Source organism: Silene latifolia, chromosome 7 (genome assembly GCF_048544455.1).
Source record: "Silene latifolia isolate original U9 population chromosome 7, ASM4854445v1, whole genome shotgun sequence".
In the NCBI taxonomy this organism is placed as follows: Eukaryota; Viridiplantae; Streptophyta; class Magnoliopsida; order Caryophyllales; family Caryophyllaceae; genus Silene; species Silene latifolia.
In genome coordinates this window covers 121,140,104-121,147,993 of record NC_133532.1, presented here as the reverse complement: position 1 = coordinate 121,147,993, position 7,890 = coordinate 121,140,104, and the positions used below count along the sequence as shown (strand labels likewise).

Below are 7,890 nucleotides of genomic sequence, written 5' to 3'. Positions count from 1 at the left end.
ATCGCCGAGTTTGTGAGTCGTTGCTTGGTTTGTCAGAAGGTTAAGTTCGAACATCAGAGACCTGGTGGTCTACTGCAACCTTTGGAGATTCCCACATGGAAATGGGATTCGATTTCGATGGACTTCGTTATGGGTTTGCCGAGGTCGCCGAGGGGAATGAATGCGATTTGGGTCGTGGTTGATCGTTTGACTAAGGTCGCGCATTTCATTCCAATGAAGGAGACTTGGAGTCTCGAGGAACTAGCGAATGCTTATCAGCGAGAGATCATTCGTCTTCATGGAGTTCCTAAAGATATCATCTCCGACCGTGATCCGAGGTTTTGTTCTCAGTTTTGGAAGAAGCTTCAGTTGTCTTTGGGTAGTGAGCTTAAGATGAGTACGGCTTTTCATGCTGCAACTGATGGTCAGACTGAGCGTACGATTCAGACGCTTGAGGATATGTTGCGAGCATGTGCTTTGGAGTTCCAAGTTAGTTGGGAGAAGAGTTTACCGCTTGTGGAGTTCTCGTACAACAACAGTTATCAAGCTAGTATTCATATGGCTCCGTTTGAGGCACTTTATGGAAGGAAGTGTCGTAGTCCTTTGTGTTGGGACGATTCTAGTGAGGCTGTCGTTCTTGGTCCAGAGTTGGTTCAGGAATCGATTGAGCAAGTGAGGTTAATCCGCGAGAAGCTTAAGGCAGCCCAGGATCGACAGAAGACGTATGCAGACTTGCGGCGTAGGCCGATTGAGTTTGAGGTTGGCGATAAGGTTTTTCTTAAGGTTTCGCCGATGAAAGGTGTTAAGAGATTTGGACTTAAGGGCAAGCTTAGCCCTAAGTACATTGGACCGTATGAGGTGCTCGAAAGAGTTGGCGAGGTAGCCTATAGGTTGGCTTTACCTCCGAATCTGTCGAAGGTTCACGATGTGTTTCACGTGTCGCAGTTGCGTCGTTATCGCAGCGATCCTTCTCATGTTCTTCAGGCTGATGTTATCGAGGTTGAACCTAACCTGACTTATGAGGAACGTCCTGTTCGCATTTTGGAACGTCGGGGAGAAGAGGTTAAGGAATAAGGTAGTACCTTTGGTTCGGGTTCTGTGGAGGAGTCAGAAGTTTGAGCAAGAGACTTGGGAAACCGAAGCGTCTATGCGAGAGAAGCATCCACATCTTTTCGAGTGAGGTAGTTCTCTTATCAAGTTTCGAGGACGAAACTTCTTTTTAGGGGGTTGGATTGTAACACCCCTAATTTCCGTAATATAATTCTATAATTTTATTTTCCCATATTTTATATTTTATTTTCGGGAAAATATCCGTTTGTAAATCTTTTGGGCTCGTTGGGCTCGAAAAACGGTGAAGACCCGTTTCTCTCTTGGGTCTCACGTGAATCCTAGTGTAGATGGGTGAGTTTTGGGCCTAAACCTAGAATAAACCCATGAGCTTCTCTATAAATATAAGGGGAAACCAAACCCTTGCTCTTCTTTTCTCATAATCTCACAAAACCCTAAACCTAATTCTCTCCTCCTCTCTTCCTCCTCGTGCCGCGCGCCACCCTCACCTAGGGTTTCGTGCCGTCTCTCTTCCTCCTTCGTCCTTCATCGTTCTTTCGTGCTTAGATCGATCCTACTTCTTGGATTTATCTATCCTCTTCGTAAGTTTTTATGTTTCGCGTAGTTTTTATAGTTTTATAGTTTTTATATATATATAGTTAGTATATTTATTAGATTCGTTATCTTTGGCACGTGGATGATTCAATGAAGGCGTGGAAGTTGCTCCTGGAGAAGACGTTTACATCGTTGAAGACGATCTTTAGGATTATTTGCTTAATAAGGTAACTAGGTGTTTCTCTTTTAATTGTGTTTATGCCAATTGATGTAATTAATATGATTTAATGATTGTTTTGCATGATTGGTACATGTTTGATTATTTGTTATCATGATTAAATATGTTTCGCATGTTTGTATATGTTTTTATGCATTAATTATATATCGTATGATGTTATGTGTTTATTATGGGTGTCATGAGCGCAATTAGGGTTTACGAATAAACCCTAGTGGCGGCATGATAAGCGACAAGAGTTCTTTCCAAAGTTATAGCTAAAGCTAGTATAACATTGATGATGATTCAAGCGTTATAGTTTAAGTTAATACAACTTTGGGTAGCTACTCTAGTTATGGCTGGACCTACTATAACATTGGAGTACGAGATAAGGTTATAGTCAGTAACTAATGTAACCTTGGGATCATGGCTCAAGGTTATGGTTAATGCTAGTATAACTTTGTATTTCGTGTCAAGGTTATGGTTGAGGTAGTATAACTTTCGAGTTATATTTCTTGAAGTTATAGTAGAGGTTGCTATAACCTCGCATCCAGAGTTTATGTTGTGGTTTGGATTACTATAACATTGAATGGTTAAAGTTAAAGTTATAGTTGAAGTTACTATAACATTGGTTGCTTGTACTTGTTTCATATGTTGTATTGTATTCAACTTGTTATGACATTGTATTTGCGTATATCTTTGGTTACTCTTGTTCATATGATAAGTAGGATGGTCGATTACACTATCCTATGAGTTGAGTCGTGATGTTGTTCACGCATGTTAGTACGATCGGTTATCTTTGTGCATTTGTTTGTTGGTTGGTTTGAATAGATGACGGTAGTATCATTTGTATACTATCGGAACGAACAAATGCTACCCTTCGGGGATTGGTGTATGGTCTATGGTCGGGGGGGTAGCAGAGGCAGTGCGTTATACGCTCTGTTCCCCGAGTGTCGTTCGGTTTCCGAGAGTCCGCCAGGTCTTAGACATATAGGCGGTGGTTATACGCTATACATAGTACCTTGGAGGCGATCGTTATACGCTCCACACCGATGGAGCGGTGCGTTATACGCTCCATCGCTAGAGGCGATGCGTTATACGCTCTAGCGATTAAGCGATGCGTTATACGCTCTAACGGCGTTCGCTCTATTCGGCTATACTTTGATGATAGCTTTGTGCCTTCTGTTGTTGTGGATTGTGTGTCGCCATGTTTGCTATGCTTTAATGCTAGCTTTGTGCCTTTCGTTGGTGGGTCGTTTGTCGATACTAGTCTTGTAAGTGTTCATGGTCTAGTGGTTGCATATGGTCTAGGTTTGCATGATTGCATTCGTTCAAGGTTGATAAGTCATGGTAAGCTTTGTTGGGTTTTTCATGAGTATAGATGATCTCACATGTTTACTGGTTTTGCATTTCATTTGTTAATGATTGTTAGTTATATTCAATTGTTGTAAACATGACTGGGAGAACATCTAGTTACTCCCGATCGATTGTCGACCCCCTTTCAGGTTGTTCGGTTCGTTCTTTGTTTGGTTGATGCTTGCTTGGGGAATGTGCGCGTTTAGCGAGCTTAATAATAAATAGGAGTTTGCTTTAAGTTTTAAGAACCCTTTGAATAATGTATTAGTTGTTTTGGATTTAGTAGCGAACCGGATTGGTCAGGTGTTTCCGCCACCTTGACCCTATTATCAGTATCGTACTCTGATATTCATTTTATATAAGTTTTTCCTTTGTTTTATAATCCGGGTTGTTACAACTAAACCCTTACAATGAAAATAACTCGTCAATCTAATCCAATTGCACTCAAATTTAAAGCTACTCCGCTTCAAGAGTTTATGTGTTCTATCTCATAGGTTTACAGAATCTTTGAATCTCAAGGGTTCACTTAATGAACATGGAGATCACGATACGACTTAAACACGAGAATAATGGAACAAACTCATTATGCTACAGTGCAGCGAACTGATACTTGGAGGTTTACAGCTTTTCGAAAACAAGTGAAGACTTTTAAAATCTGAAAAACGTTCTGCAAATGCTTGAAGAACAAAAATTTAAATGCACAAATAATTGGCAAGGTTTTACAATAAATACTTTGGAAAGTCTTGAAAAATAAATGAAGCTAAGACATATTATTTGTAATGGATTTGATCACTAAGAAGTACAACTTAGGTTAATTAAATCCAATATAAAATTAGTAACCTTTGAATGATGGTAAGTGTTAGGATTTAGGCTTGGGGCTCAATTCTTTAATAGAAATCAGAAAACTTATCCCAAAACACTCAACGTGTGACACTTTACCAAAATGCCAAAAACTTTTCTAACTTTAAAACTTTGACAAGTTCAACTTACCATTTTAAGTAAAAGGTAAATGCACAAATCTAGAGGTTTTATCAATGTAGATTAGTGACTTAAAATTTCAGATTTGTTTTCAAACTTTGAAAATTCAAATGTTCAAGTTTTGAGAATATGAAATTTGTAAAGATTTTAACACTTAAACTTTTCGCATAAAACGTTTCTCCATACAGTAGTATCAGAAACCACAGTGTAGTGCACTGTTGCATGGTTTTGCAGCCACTTGACGTAAATGAGAGTGTTACACTTACTCTTACAATTTTAGACTGAGGCTTAGAATAATATCATTGTCTTGACTTCTTGTTGGCTTCATCTTGATCATGTTAAGCCATCATTGAGAGTCCATTTGATTGCTTCAATCACTAAACATTTGCAACTAAAAACAAACAATCAAATAATAAAGGAACTTAACATCATCAACCAAATGTGTTCTAACATACCCATATTAGCCTTTGATTTCATGATTTAAGTTGTTGGGACGACCTTAAACCTTGTATTAGAACAAGGGCCAAAACCGGGTTAGTTTAGGCTACCTGACTAAACTCCTTTTGCAGATGCTAATGAACCCTCTGCATTCCCGTATCAAAAACGCCATTGTTCCTTAGTGTAATACATTAAGGTCAAACTTAAAAGTTTGACGTTGAAATAAAAACAACTAATTACATATATTATTTGAAAAATGAAGCAAACACAGACACACACACACACACACACACACACACACACACACACACACACACACACATATTTAGTAATTTGAAATTGTTTTATTAAAATTGAAACGTTTTTTGAAAATTTATGCATTAATTATTATAAATAAGGGATAGAAAAACAATGTAAGATGGAACTCGAATTTGTTAATAGATAATATTTCAAGTAAACAAAAATATGTTATAATTTTCTAATAAAATTAATCTAAAACTAATTGGATTTAGGAGTTAGTAACCTACTACGCTTACCCAAATCTCTCAGAAATAAAATACTTATTTAGATATTGTACATGTATTTATAAATCAAATATGAAATTTTAATGTCGTAGATCGTTTTATACAAACTGCCAGATGTCTTTTTATTATCTATGTCAAATTAAATACATATTAAAAACAATACCCTTTCTATTCTGGTCATTTGTTTACCTTTATTTTGGAATAAAAATCAAGAAAAGGGGAGGGGACCACATGTGATGGTTGTTAATGGATGACAAGTGGATAATAATGGATGTAGAAGGGCAAGTTACCCATTAATATCATTCTATGAATGTGACACCCAAAAGTAAAATAGGTAAACAAATGACGGGAACAGAGGGAGTTATAAAATGCAAAGGACAAATATATCAGACTAGGGTAAACTTATTGATGATTTTTAGGATTTCATTCGATAAATAGGAAATGTTTGTCGTAATTAATAGAAAAAGATTTTACTCATTGGAAAAAAAAAAATTATCCCCTTTATAGTAACACAAGCACACAAAAAAAGAACATAGGTCATTCTATTCATCAACTCCTTGCAAAAATGGGTAATAAACTTCCTAGAAAATAAAGGTCATGTACAATATGCTTCCAATTATATTTTATTTTATAACCAAAACAGAATACAATAAATAAATTCGTAATTTAACCGATTACCTAGTATATATTAGTGTAAAATAGAAATATATGGTCAATCGTATAATATTATTCTATTATTGTAATATTCATTGATTTTTCACGATTCATGAATCTCGGTTAATATCATGCATTCAGAATGCATGATATTATCCTAATGCTAATCACCTACTATATTAGCCTAAGTGTAGCCAATATAAATATGTCCCATCTATTAGGCTCATACTACCAAGCAAAACTAGCACTCATATAATTTTCTTATAACATATCATATACTCACTAACGTGAAATCTTTGTTGTGCAAATGGCCACCTCTTCATCACTCGGCAACTTGAAGCCAACCTTTTTTTTCATAACTTTTCCTCCCTCTCAGGTACCGTGACAAATAATGTTTTAAGACGGTTTTACACAAATATTTATGTAAAATTATGTATTAATTGCCAAATTGGTCAAAATAAACTAATCACTGAGTGTTATCGAGATTTGGTATCACCTTGTCACATATCTGATGTATGTCAATTATTTTAATGGTCCCTATGTATTGTATCATCTTAGAGGGCCGGTCCTGGTAGCACTATCTCATTTTCCATTTCTATCATTTTATAATTTTTAAATTAACTCTTTGCACTAGAATTTGTGATAATATTTTTAGAAATAATTTATGGTCTAATACTTGCAGTAACTATTTGTTGAAATATATGCAGATGACAAGTGATGAGGACAATGCTTCAGCCACAGTGTAAACACAAATGAAGTATTTTTAGTGATTGGCCATAATTCCCCTTTCTTTTGTTTAAGTTTTTTTTTTTTACTCTGAGTTCAATGTACGTGGGTGTTTTATGTAATTTACCCTTGTACTAAATTACTCATCGTCTTTTTTTATTAATTTTCCCGATAATAAAAATGTAATGGCCAATTTATACATCAACTTAATTTCTTTTATTTGTTTCATTGATGATAAAACATTTCTAAACCTCTTTATATCCCAAAATTATACGGAGTATGAATTGCAACAATTTTTTTTTACGGATGTCACATTGACTTACTATATCTTTGATAGCAAAATATTGTATAGAAGATTATAAATTATAAATTTTACATTTATGTATAGCAACAATTTTAAATTTTACTTATGATATCTTAACTAATAATAATAATTTTTATATAAGAAATATACTCAATACATCAGATGCGATTGCTTTAGACATATTGACAGGGGTGAAAAAATTCAAGCCTGAGATTTATTATTTAAAGTATTTTTGTCTAAACCATTAAGTTATGATTTATGAAAACTCAATATCTCATTATATTAAACTATACAACTGCTATAATTAATACTAAATGGAGTCTTTTATGTGAAAGGGAATTATGATTCATCAATAATCAAATAAACCAACCCCGAAGTTTTCTTTCCCCAAATTTACAACATAGTTGGACTTTTCTTTTATCAATTAAGCCAACTTCTATTATCAAACTATGACAACGTAAACCAACGTTTACAATTGTTGTTTAAGGAATTCGTAGGACATGCAACATAGTTTCAAACCTCTAATCAATACACCTCCCCATTTCAAAGCAGTTTCCTTCAAGGTAGAGGTACTGATACGAATTTCATTGTTGCATCAACAATAATTCACTCTATGAAGACTGGGAAAGGTAAGTCTGGCTGGTTTGCTTTGAAAGTTGATTTGGAGAAGGCGTATGATCGCCTTGAGTGGAGTTTTATTAAGCACTATCTATCCAACCTTAATTTTGATGATCACACTATCCAACTAACCATGAGTTGTATCTCCTCTACGTCTTCGTCAATTACCTTTAATGGTACCCAAACTGACTGGTTCCTCCCTTCTAGAGGTATCCGACAAGGTGATCCCTTTTGATGGTTATCAAATAATACCTCGCAAGTGCACGATTTATTAGTGTGCAAAATTGAGGGTCGATCCCACAAGGAGCTAGGAAGACTACTAATCGTTTTAACTATATCGTTTAGTTAAGTCGACAATAAAGGATGAAATTGTTATACTAAAGCTACCTAAGACAAAATAAAATACAAACTAAACAAGAAATAGGTAAATGAACAAGAGGAAAGGATAAGTTGTAAATCAAATGATTTAAAAGCCTAAGACTCGGTTCTCCCTCAAC

General features: G+C 35.4%; 1 long non-coding RNA gene across 1 annotated transcript; it reads left to right on the top strand.

Annotated features, from left to right (window-relative positions):
- The first annotated feature begins 6,027 nt into the window (after positions 1 to 6,027).
- LOC141591327 (uncharacterized) lies at positions 6,028 to 6,676 on the top strand. The gene is made up of 2 exons (XR_012520807.1): positions 6,028 to 6,121; positions 6,453 to 6,676. It is a non-coding gene; the product is annotated as an uncharacterized LOC141591327 (long non-coding RNA).
- Positions 6,677 to 7,890: the final 1,214 nt, after the last annotated feature.